General features: G+C 44.7%; 1 protein-coding gene across 3 annotated transcripts in view; it reads left to right on the top strand.

Annotated features, from left to right (window-relative positions):
- FRS2 (fibroblast growth factor receptor substrate 2) overlaps positions 1-12,781 on the top strand; it is a 67,627-nt gene that overhangs the window by 19,531 nt on the left and 35,315 nt on the right. Inside the window, exon 1 of one of the 3 annotated variants that reach the window (XM_060245045.1) lies at positions 6,130-6,237. The exons of the other annotated variants lie outside the window; for them this stretch is intronic. The gene's annotated coding sequence lies outside the window, so the exon portion shown is untranslated. Of the gene's footprint in view, positions 1-6,129; positions 6,238-12,781 lie in introns of those variants that run through there. 3 annotated transcript variants of the gene reach the window in all.

The raw sequence follows: 12,781 nt of genomic DNA on the forward strand, positions 1-12,781 counted from the left end.
ACCAGATCATGGAAAAACAGAATCCACAGATCAAGGTCACACTAGAGGTCCAGAACTCCTTGATGTGGTGGTCCAAGGACTCCAATCTTCGACAAGGGAAAGTTTACTACCTTCCCAGAGAAGTACAACTGTTCACGGATGCCAGTCTGTCAGGATGGGGAGCGATGCTCGACAACATCCCAACACAGGGTCGCTGGTCAACGTCAGAGGCTCAACTTCTGATCATTGTTTTAGAGTTACGAGCAATCCGCTAGCCCTACTATTCTTCAGCGATCTAGTGCGGAAACAACATGTTCTAATACGAACAGACAACGTGGCTGCAAAGTCCTACCTGAACCACCAGGGGGGATTGAGATCCTCAGCTCTATCCAGAGAAGCAAAGACACTATTCAACTGGGCAGAACACCACCTTCTGTCCATCAGGGCAGAACACATCAAGGGCATTGCCAACATCCAAGCAGATTGGCACAGTCGAACGACCATACAACCTGGAGAATGGAGATTGAAGACGTCAGTGTTCCAACAGATAGTCGAACAGTTTGGTCAACCAGTCGTGGATCTGTTTGCTTTTTACATCAATTATCAAGTACCAACATTTTACACCAGGTTTTTTCATCTGGCCGCAGCGGCAGTAGATGCTCTGACAGGGATTTGGCCTAAGGGACTTCTGTATGCCTTCCCTCCGATTCCGGTGCTATCAAGATTCTTTCATCAGAAACAACACCAGAAAGCACAAGTTATCCTGGTAGCTCCGTGGTGGCCACGACGCCCATGGTTTTCTTCTATTCAAAAGTTATCGACCACTCAACCCCTGCGGTTGGAGATCCTTCCAGACATGTTGACTCAGGGCCCAATCTGGCATCCACACCCAGAATGGCTGCAAATGCCGTGGGGAAATTGAATCGTCTACATTCCTGAAGTTAGGTTACTCTTCAGAGATTACTAATACATTATTGGCTTCCAGAAAGGAGTCCACCACCAGGATTTACAATGCTACTTGGAAAGCATTTCATAGGTGATGCCGAAGGAAAGCAAGGGATCCACTAAACCCTTCAATTCAATACATTTTGGAATTCTTGCAAGATGGCTACAATCTGGTCTGAAACCAGCCACTTTACGTAGGCAAGTAGCAGCATTATCCTCTGTATTGGGACTGATACAGGGCAAAGATGTTTCCAGACATGCACACGTACAAAGATTCTTATGGGGGGCCACTCTCAAGTGTCCTCCACAAACACACAGGTTCCCAACAAGGCGTTTACGCACTGTCTTGTCCACACTCACAAAATCACCCTTTGAGCCTTTACAGAACATTTCGCTAAGATGGCTACGTTTGAAGACCATTTTCTTGATAGTGATCACATCAGCAAGAAGGGTTTCGGAGATTAATGCTTTGTCTGTAAAGAAAGAACTCTGTATTTTTCACAAAGACAAAGTGGTTCTTCGTACAGATCCTACCTTTCAGCCCAAGGATGTATCTAAATTTCACAAATCACAGGAACTACGTTTGCCATCATTCTGTCCAGACCCTAAACATCCTAGGGAACGAATGTGGCACAATTTAGATGTTAGATGCTGCCCGAAGGCATACTTAGTCAGGACAGAACCAATTCGGAAGACGGATGCCATGTTTATCAACATTACGCAACCAAGTTTGGACCAGAAGATGTCAACCTCTGCCATCAATTATGCTATTAAGTAATGCATCGCGGAAGCTTATAGAGCAATGAAATTAGAAGTACCCAAAGGGATTACAGCACATTCAGCCAGAAGCACGGCAACTAATGCGGCCTTTAACAAATATGCCTCAGTAGATGAAGTGTGTAGGGCCGCGACATGGTCTTCCATTTCAACATTTGTTCGACATTACAAATTAAATACTTATAGTTCAGCAGAAGCAGCATTTGGCAGAAAAGTGTTACAACATGTATTACTAGAAGAGAGCGATGCCCCACCCAGTCATTAATCTACTGCTATAGGAGTACCCAAGATGGCCTCTGACTCAGATGGAGAACGACCATTGGTACTTACTGTGAGGGGTCATTCTCCTCTGAGTACAGGAGAGGCCCGCCACCTCGCATCGCTCATACTAAGGTCTGTTCTGCCATTTCTATATCTATTTCACTTTTTCTTGCTGCTTCACAGTTCCTTTTCTGTTATGCCTTTAGCATATTAACTGGCTGTTATTAATGTTATTACTGTTTCATTCTTCTGAGTAAGGTTGATAGTTTAGAAACTGCTTCTCGGAGTATCCCAACTGAGGAGATCTGGGTGCTCCAGGGTCAAGGAAGAGGAAGAAGAATTATTCTATTTCCTGCCTCCCTGACAAGATGGTGGAAAGCACCCAAGATGTCCTCTTGTACTCAGAGGAGAATGACCCCTCCCGGTAAGTACCAATGGTCGTTCTCCTACCTGTGCTGTGTGGGCCAGTGTGGGGAGGATGAAATCATAGAGTTGGAAGGGACCTCCAGGGTCATCTAGTCCAACTCCCTGCACAATGCAGGAAATGCACAAATACCTCCCCCTAAATTCACAGGATCTGCATTACTGTCAGATGGCCATCTAGCCTCTGTTTAAAAACCTGCAGGGAAGGAGAGCCCACCATCTCCTGAGGAAGCCTGTTCTACTGAGGAACTGCTCTGACTGTCAGGAAGTTCTTCCTAATGTTGAGCCGGAAACTCTTTTGATGTAATTTCAACTTGTTGGTTCTGATCCTACCTTCTGGGGCCACAAAAAACAATTCTGCACCATCCTCTGTATCAGTGGTCCTCAACCTTTCTGGCGCCAGGGACTGGTTTCAAGGAAGACATTTTTTCCACGGACCGGGGGGGGGGGGGGCATGATGGTTTCAGGATGATTTGGGATGATTTGGACTGGTTCAGCTCAGTATTTACCAGTAATTACACAGGACTTGTCTGTAATGTTATTGGCATTATCTGTGATTGAGCCTGAAAGGTGCAGCATGTTAGAAATTAAACCACAGTGGTGATGGTGGTTTAACTGTTTCATTTATGCAGCCAGCTTGCTCTCATTCCAGAAGTTGCCCAAATGCCAGAATGAGTGTGTAGAGCAGGGGTGGGGAACCTCCATCCCGAGGGCTGTATGCAGCCCTTGAGGTCACTTGGTGTGGCCCTCGGGGATTGCTGGGCCAAACCGAGCCATGTCGCAGCCTCTCTGGGGCTTGGCTGGTCAGCGAGGATCATGGGGCCCAGCCGCGCTGTGCAGCAGCCATCCCAGGGCCAGGCAGGGATCACAGGGCCCAGATGTACTGTGTGGCAGCCTCTCTGGGGCCTGGCTGGTAGTATAGTAGCCAGAATTGCTGCAGGGCCTGGAAAAGTTACTGTCACAGTTCAGTTTGCACTTGATTATCCTAGATGGTGTGGCCTAATATGCTAATGAGTGTGTGACCTAATATGCTAATATTAGGGGATGTGGTCTAATATGCTACTGAATTCCTGCTGGGCTTTTTCTACAAAAAAAGCCCTGGACCTATGCACTTGCCTAGGGCGGTGGGCCATGTGTGTGCATGTGCCAGTTAGGCTCTCCCCACATGCCTCCAAATAGAAAAACAATTATTTGCATTGATTTTGCTGGTCTGAATCATTCTTCCTTGGTGGAGCACTGTTTTTTAAGTTGATAATTTTTTATGGCCCATGAATGATGTTATAAATATCCATATGGCCCTTGGCAGAAAAAAGGTTCCCCACCCCTGGTGTAGAGGCTGAGAGGCTCTTGGAGATCAAGGGCTCTTTATTTGCATCAAAGATTACCTATTCCAGGTTGGGAAATTCCTGGAGATTTGTAGTTAGAGTTCCTTCCTGAGGAACTGATCTCTGTAGTATGGAGTTTTTTCCTTCAGTTTCTTCCTTTGCCAGCACCTTGCCGTGCCAAAATCTTAACCACCAGGTTGAAGATTGAAATTGCTCCTCATATAGCCATATATCATGGGCCCAAACCAGGGGTAGAATTCAGCAGGAATGTGGGGGAACACAGTTCTAGAACCTTTTTGGCATTGGGGGGTCGGGGGAGCCCAGGAGAGTGTCAGGGCAAGGGAAAGGGCTAAGGAAGTTGCAAGGCTGCATCAGGGCTGGATCTGGGGGAGGCAGCTGCTGGGTATAATTTCTCTCTCTCTTTCTCTCAATTCCCTTCCTTCCCTCTTTCTCCCACCACTCTCCTTCCTTCATTCCAAAGGGAGGGGATGGGAGAACAACCCTTGCAACCCCCTCCCACATTTCCAGTGGGGCTTCATCTTTAGAGTTTTTTTGTGCAGAGAATATGTATAGCTGTTTACATAAATTGGGGGGAGAGATAGATGGAAAAAGTGGATTAATTGGAAAGAAAGAGAGGGAGATTCTCCCCCCCCCACCCCATCACTGTCCAGCAATCACTGGTGGCCTCTTGGCGGTGAGGTTGTGGGCTTGCTGCAGTGGGGGCAGTGGGGGTGGGGTAGCTGAGTTCACTACATATTTTTTTTACAAAACTACCTCTGGCCCAAACACTTGAACATGTATTCTGAACACTGAAGATGATGATGATTTTGGATTTATATCCCGCCCTATACTCTGAATCTCAGAGCAGTCACAATCTCCTTTACCTTGCCCCCCACCCACAGACGCCCTGTACTCTTAATCTCAGAGTTGTCACAGTATCCTTTACCTTCCCCCCTCCCCACAACAGACACCTCGGTGTCCCCAAAATATGTTTCAGGATCACCACCAAAGCATTGCACACACACAGACCCTGATTCTGGAGCCAGATCACGTGCGCCCAATCTTGCCTCACCCTTCTCCAGCCAGCTACCTCCCTTATCTGGCTGGCTCTGCTGCTCCCAGGGCCCCAAAACAAGGTGAGCGAAGAAATCAGTCACCCCTCTCTTGGTGGCAAGGGAGCCCGGCCTCCACGCCACTGTTGCTGACTCTCACCTCATCTTGACGACTCAACCTCTCCTCTTCCAGAGGCAAGGGCTCCCGTACTCCATGCTGCTATGCCCCTCCCCCTCACAGGCTCAGCCTCTCCCATTGCCAAGGGTGCCCAGCCTTCATATCCCAGGTCCCCTGCCTCCTTCCGTCCAGACTTGTGGCAGCTGTATTTAACCAACAAGCAGTGGCAGCAGCACATGCTCTCCCATTCTGCTCTGCTCACGCAATTGCTGCTGTGGTATGTGCGTACAACTGACAACACTGTAGGGGGTAGGGGCAGTGCAAGCAGCTTCCCCCAGCCCCCTAGGCATCCTCCTTGTGTGTGCATAGGGCAGCGCAGCAGCTTCAACCTCTGCCTTTGTGGAATCGCTGTGCTGGAGGCCGAGAGGGGGAAAAAGAGCTGGGCGAAGCTTGGCGGGTCAGACAGCTGGACTACGGATGTGCTTTTCTCACTGCAAAGGCAGAGGCTCGTCCAGTCAGGGGCTCATTTCCGGTCACTAACAGGCTGCAGACCGGTATCAGTCCACCCAGGGGTTGGGGACCCCTGCTCTATATGATAGCCCTTCAAGTACTTGAAGATAGTGATCATATCATCTCTCAGCCACTTCCTCTCCAGGCGAAACATGCCCAGCTTCTTCAACCTTTCTTCATAGGACGGTCTCCAACCCCATCACTATCTTTGTTGCCCTCCTCTGGACCTGTTCCAGCTTGTCTATGTCCTTCTTAAAATGTGGTGCCCAAAACTGAACACAATACTCCAGATGTGGTCTTACCAGAGCAGAGTAAAGCGATACCATCACTTCACATGATCTGGACACTATACTTCTGTTGATACAGCCCAAAATTGCATTTGCCTTTTTAGCTACCACATCACTGTTGACTCATGTTCAGTGTATGGTCCACTAAGTCCCCTAGATCCTTTTCACACATACTACCAAGACAAGTCTCCCCATCCTATAACTATGCATTGGAACATGTATACTTTATTGCATTTATACCCTGTCACTCATTTATACACACACACCCATTAAATTTTCAGGGACTCTGTTCACTTTTTGCTTTTTAGGGTAGGGGATGTCATGGTTGCCATATGAATATACAGAGTCAAAACTGAATTTACAAGTATTCTGAATCTGCAGTTTTGCTTCTTTAACAGGAGGTGCAGCCCCATACTATTCAGGCTGAACACCCATCTACCTGACCAGGCCAAGTTCTCACAGTGTCACTATCTTATCTAAACTGAGTTTGCTGGCCTTGTCCAACCAGTGGCTCCAGACTCACTGTCTCATCTACATCAGATGAAAAAGAAATTGTGGAGGTGGGTGTGAAGTGTTTCATCTTTGAAAACAGTGGAAAGGCCTACATTTGTTAAAGCTGTCAGCTTTGAAATGTATGTGCTATTTTTATACAATTTCTATCCTGGCCTTAAATTGAAAAGAATGGCTGTTTATATATGTATAGGGAGTAGGCAGGCAAAAGATAGATTAATCTGTTCCTCAGTTCTCTGATATAGGCAGTGAGACTGATTTTGTTAAGCTAATGTGCAGGCTTAATTTACTTCAGCACCATTAAGGCTGTGTATGGTGTTTCTTTGTAGGGATTTCTGTTCTTTAATTTTATATTTTAATTCAAAAATAGTAATCTTTACTAACAGCTCTTACCATTTTTAGGCCACCTAAGAGACCATTTCTATGCCACATAAAAGACCCTTTAGAATTAAAACAGCATGTTATCAAAGAGATCTGCGGGGGATTGTTTGATAATCTCTGTCTATGTACTTAACCTACAAAATAGATACATTGGATTATTTTGAAAGAAGCGAAATGAACTGCTTAACATTCATAGCTGCAAGTGCAGTGCTTTGTCTTCTGCATTTCAGTGGGTGCAGAGTTAACCTAAAAAAATGAACCATCATAGATTACAGAATCATATATTTTAAAACGTCAAGGCTTTGTGTATTGACACTTGCATGTTCATACATAATTTTGTGGGGTGAGGAGGATTTCTGTCCCATGTAAAGTTATTTATTCTTCCTTTAATAATATTTTTCATTCTCCTCTTACTACTTCATATCATAAGAATACTGATTCTCCTCCCCTACCCCGGATCCATAAAACAACTTCAGAATACTAGTTTGGGAACTTAAAACATTTCTATGGAGAAGAGGATATGGGTACTTGTTTAATTTTTCTTGGTCTGTACATTGTTAATATTTTCTTCCCAGACTGTAATTGTCTTGACCATAGGCACCCTGAGAAGTTCTGTTTGTTCAAGTCAAGTTATTTCTTGCATGTCTGCTACAAAGTTAACCTTTCACACACTTGGCATGATGAATAGTTTAAGCAGATAAGTGAGAGGATCCCTCCCCCCCTTTGCAGAGGTGTGAGTGTAGAAGAATGGGATAGTTTTGTAGTTAATGTGACTGAGAAGGCAAGTAATGAGAAATGGGACAAGTTTAATTTTCTTGGAGCTGGAGAGATCAGAAGCATCCTTGGTCAATAGGTCTAACAGTGCTTCTTTCTAAATCTTTGCCTTCTGATTTTGCTCTTGAGTGAGATGTGATAGTGTTTATTGCACATGTGCAATTTCATGGACTGACAGAAACAGAGGGCAATTATGTATGAAATTTAAAAGCATTGGAAGCTGGGGGCAGAAAGGAGTGGAGATCCTGGTATAATTCCTAGTGTAGATTACATTTTTAGTTTTAAAACATTTTCAAGCTTGTTTGTGGTACCTGCATAATCTGGTTCTAGTTTCTAAAGAAATGAGGCTGATGCCTAAAATGGAAATAATTTTCTAGATTAAATTTAAAGGACTGGCTACAATAAAGTTGCCTTGATTCTAAATCAACTACACAGAAGTCTGTGTAAAGACTTCTTATGATCTACTCTGATTAATTTTCAGCCTTGGTAGGTAGTCTTGGAAGTCCAGATAGAGGGACAAGAATTTCTGCAAAATGTTTCAGGAGTATTTAAATGTGGTACTCTAGTAATTCAGGAATGATGTTCCATGTCAAAATGTGTATAACCATACAAAGAAGACCACATGGAAATATTAGAAAGCATAAGGGTTTACATGGGAGGTTTGATACAACTTCTTTTGGTAGATGCATCTGTCTGTAAATTTTCATCTTGCCCTTTGTGGAGAAGCCACCTGGGCTCCTAGAGGAAGGATGTGAGTGCCTACAGTGAAAGAACTTTAAGTTTGCCTTCTGTTGGCTAAGCTATCAAGCTACTAATTGAGAAGCTGTCCAGCAACAAAAGAGACCCAGTTACCAGTTTAGCAAAATTGTATTTCAGTTCTGTTACTGCTTTAGCAAAGATTAAACTGGAAGTTGCAACCCCCCCCCCCAAAAAAAAAAAACTGCAAGAGAAGAAAGTATTTTATCTTGACACATAAGCAGTGAGGCAGCCCTGCTTGCCTGCATCAAGGGACTTGCAGTTGAAGAGAAGATACAAAAAATGGCAGAAGCCCATGTACTGTAAAGGTATTTCCTCTACCCTTGGAAGAATTAGTTTTTCTGAATAGTACAGTATGTCACAGAAGTGAGTACACTCCCTCTCATTTTGTAAATATTTAAGTATATCTTTTCATGTGACAACAGGGAAGAAATGGCACTTGGCTACAATGTAAAGTAGTGAGTCTACAGCTTGTATAACAGTGTAAATGTGCTGTCCCCTCAAAATTACGCAACACACAGCCATTAATGTCTAAACCGCTGGCAACAAAAGTGAGTACACCCCTAAGCGATAATGTCCAAATGGGGCCCAAGTAGCCATTTTCCCTCCCTGGTGTCATGTGACTCGTTAGTGGTACAAGGTATCAGGTGTGAAGGGGGGAGCAGGTTATCGCTCTCACTCCCTCATACTGGTCACTGGAAGTTCCACATGGCACCTCATGGCAATGAACCTCTGAAAAAAACGAATTGTTACTCTATATAAAGATAGCCTAAGCTATAAGAAGATTGCCAAGACCCTGAAACTGACCTGCAGCACGGTGACCAAGACCATACCACTCCGAACAGGCCTCGTCATGGTCGACCAAAGAAGTTGAGTGCCTGTGCTCCACGTCATATCCAGAGGCTGGCTTTGGGAAATAGACATATGAGTGCTGCCAGCATTGCTATAGAGGTTGAAGGGGTGGGGGGCGGTCAGCCTGTCTGAGCATGCTGCATCAAATTGGTCTGCAGGGCTGTCATCCCAGAAGGAAGCCTCTTCTAAAGATAATGCACAAGAAAGCCCGCAAATGGTTTGCTGCAGACAAGCAGACAAAGGACATGGATTTCTGGAACCATGTCCTGTGGTCCAATGAGACCAAGATAAACTTATTTGGTTCAGATGGTGTCGAGCGTGTGTGGCGGCAACCAGGTGAGGAGTACAAAGGCAAGTGTGTCTTTCCTACAGTGAAGCATGGTGGTGGGAATGTCATGGTCTGGGGCTGCATGAGTGCTGCCAGCACTGGGGAGTTACAGTTAATTGAGGGAACCATGAATGCCAACATGTACTGTGATCCCCTCCCTTCGGAGACTGGGCCGCAGGGCAGTATTCCAACATGATAACGATCCCAAACACACCTTCAAAACGACCACTGCCTTGCTAAAGAAGCTGAGGGTAAAGGTGATGGACTGGCCAAGCATGCCTCTAGACCTAAATCCTATTAAGCATCTGTGGGGCATCCTGAAACGGAAGGTGAAGGTGCGCAAGGTCTCTAACATCCACCAGCTACGTGACATCATCATGGAGGAGTGGAAGAGGACTCCAGCGACAACCTGTGAAGCTCTGGTGAACTCTATGCCCAAGGGGGTTAAGGCAGTGCTGGAAAATAATGGTGGCCACACAAAATATTGACACTTTGGGTCCCATTTGGACATTATCACTTAGGGGTGTACTCACTTTTGTTGCCAGCAGTTTAGACATTAATGGCTGTGTGTTGCGTAATTTTGAGGGGACAGCATATTTACACTTATACAAGCTGTAGACTCACTACTTTACATTGTAACCAAGTGTCATTTCTTCAGTGTTGTCACATGAAAAGATATACTTAAATATTTACAAAATGTGAGGGGGTGTACTCCTGTGACATACTGTATGTGTGTGATATGCCATACCTTTAGATGTTGTTTAAATGCATGCAATTGGAAGTTAAACCTCTAGAAACTCAGAATGTGCTTAGAGAATTTTTATAGATAGTAATATGGAAACATCATAATATGCTATTTTATGCCTGCCAACATACAATTTAAAGCAAGAAGTATTTTACCTTGTGGAAAGGTAATTGAAAATCTGTCCAAGACTGAACTATTGCTCTCCAGCTGAAATCCAAATGCATCACCTAAGTGATATAAGTAAGCCTTGAAGCATCTACTGCTTTTCTAGGAAAGCCAGCACTAGAGAGAACGTAACAAAAGCAACTGCCATTAATGGCACAGATATCAGGGTGGAGAGTGAAGGTGTCATATGTAGCAAGATTAAGTATGTCATTTATTAGAGAGCAGGTGACTTGTCTTTATCTGCCTCTTTTTTCCTTTGGCAAGAGTTGAAGTGAAAGAAAAGTATAAATCTGTCACCGCTTCTTCCTACGTGTAGCTCAAAGTAGCTATTCCTGCAATAATAATTGTCTCTGTGACTCAGTACTAATATTGACAATCTTCAGTCACACCCAATTCTAATTACTGCCTGCTTGCTTTTCCTACAAGTAAGCATTAGCTGTCAAGGTGAGTGAATCAGTACTGTGAGCTATAAAGGCCCCCAGCATGGAGATTACCTTTTTATAGGTAAGCAGAATATTCCCTGGATGGTTTTTAAAACATTTCACTTTTTAAAAAAACAAATAAATAGAAACAAAATGTCTGGCAAGGTACTTAGGTTTAAACAACTATAAGGCAAAGAAATTAAGTGAACCATCCTTGCAAGGCAGTAATTAAGTATTTCCTGAAGAAACTTATTTTTTGGATTGGCACATGTTCTCAGAGCTGATTTAAATTAGTGAGCCACTCCAAATCCTTTCCTCCCCTACTGGCCCTCCCCAACAAGATCCAAGAAAATGCTGTAGCTGGATGCAAGACAGCAGATGGGACAGAAGACATGTGCTGCAAAGGAAGTGACTTCAGGGTGGGCTACACAGGATGGAGTAGAGGCAGCGGCAGCTTTCGATGAGGCAGATCCAAAGTGGCTGCAAACAAGAGGCATGCATCTCTTTTCAAGTTGTTGCCATCCTTGCAGGCATGCATGGTGGCTGCAAAGGAAGCACCTCCTCTGCAACTGTCTTTGGTAGACCCAAAGTGGTGGCAGCTTTAAGAGGAGGTGCATGTCTTCTGTTCTGGTGCTCCATGCAGTTTCCTGAATGTAAACAACCTTAACTTGTCATACAGCTACTTGTTATGAAGTGTAGTACATCTCTGGTACCTTCTACATGTCATTGGAAGTTGCATGTATATGGAAGTTTGCAAATCACCCAGGAGTCACTCAAATAATCCAAATGAAGTTGAGTTCACTGGGACATACCATAAGCCAGGGGTGTACAAATCAAAGAATAACTTGGCCCAGAACTGACTTTGATTGCAACTAAGGGGGCTGCCTTGTGAAAAGTATGACATCACCCCTGTCATCATCCTGTCTTGTTTAAGGTTTACAGTGCTACAGATTTAACAACACTTAGGGTACAAAGAGGCAATATGAATATCACCTTATTCCATAGATATATTTTAGGCCTGTGCAATTTGCCTTATGGTTGTATAGGGAGGGGAAAGGGGATTTAACCTTTGAACCAGCACTCGGTTTTACTATTTAAAATATAGCCCTCTCCTTTGTTAATTTGTTAAAGGAAAAAATGTCCCAGGCAGCTGTGCCTCTCAGCAACTTGCCTAAGAACTGCCATTTGTGGTGATGTGTTATTGACACACAGTTGCACTGATACTGCTGAGCTGGCCTCTGCTGAGACCTCCAAAAGGAACCTGGAGGCCGGCAATGCCATCTGAGTCGTCAGATTGATGGAGGGAGTTGCAAGTGTTGGTGGAACTCATGCTGTATACTCTGGCAATAATTAATTGTGAGACATATCAAATGTTTTTTCCTGAAGATTCTTCACTGCATTGGCTAGACAATGAGTTCCCAGCCTTTCTGAACCTATGGGCATGTTTGGAATTCTGTGGTGGCAGGTGCCTCTGAAACTGTTATTTTAATCTGCCCAGTAAATAAAATTTATTTATTTTAGTATATTTCTATTCCGCCTATTCCCTATAGCAGGGGTGGCCAACGGTGGCTCTCCAGATGTTTTTTGCCTACAGCTCCCATCAGCCCCAGCGAGCATGGCCAATGGCTGGGGCTGATGGGAGTTGTATTCAAAAAACATCTGGAGAGCTACCATTGGCCATCCTTGCCCTATAGGGCTCAGGGCGGAGTACAACATATGATAAAACAATAAAATACAATAAAAACATTCTATAAACAGACAACTCAGCAGCACTCAGATTACCATGTCATCACATATTGTCCAGCCTAGCCATCTCACATCATGATATCTCATAGACATGGCAGTTTTTATTCCATTCTCTAGCATAGATGACAGTGCTGGCTGGAGAGGCCAACCTGATCAAGAATAGATGCCCGCAGCCTCAGCTGAAAGCCTGGTGGAACAGCTCCATTTTACAGGCCCTATGGAAGGCTAATAAGCCAGGTAGGGCCCAGGTCTCAATAGGGAACTGAGTCCACCAGGTCGGAGCCAGGACTGAAAAAGCCCTGGCCCTAGTTGAGGTGAGGCGGGCATCACTTGGGCCGGGGATGGCCAACAGATGTTGGGAGGCTGAACGTAATGACCTCCTGGGCATATATGGAAGGAGACGGTCCTGCAGGTATGTTGGTCCC

The sequence above is a fragment of the Heteronotia binoei genome, chromosome 8 (assembly GCF_032191835.1).
Source record: "Heteronotia binoei isolate CCM8104 ecotype False Entrance Well chromosome 8, APGP_CSIRO_Hbin_v1, whole genome shotgun sequence".
Classification (NCBI taxonomy): Eukaryota; Metazoa; Chordata; class Lepidosauria; order Squamata; family Gekkonidae; genus Heteronotia; species Heteronotia binoei.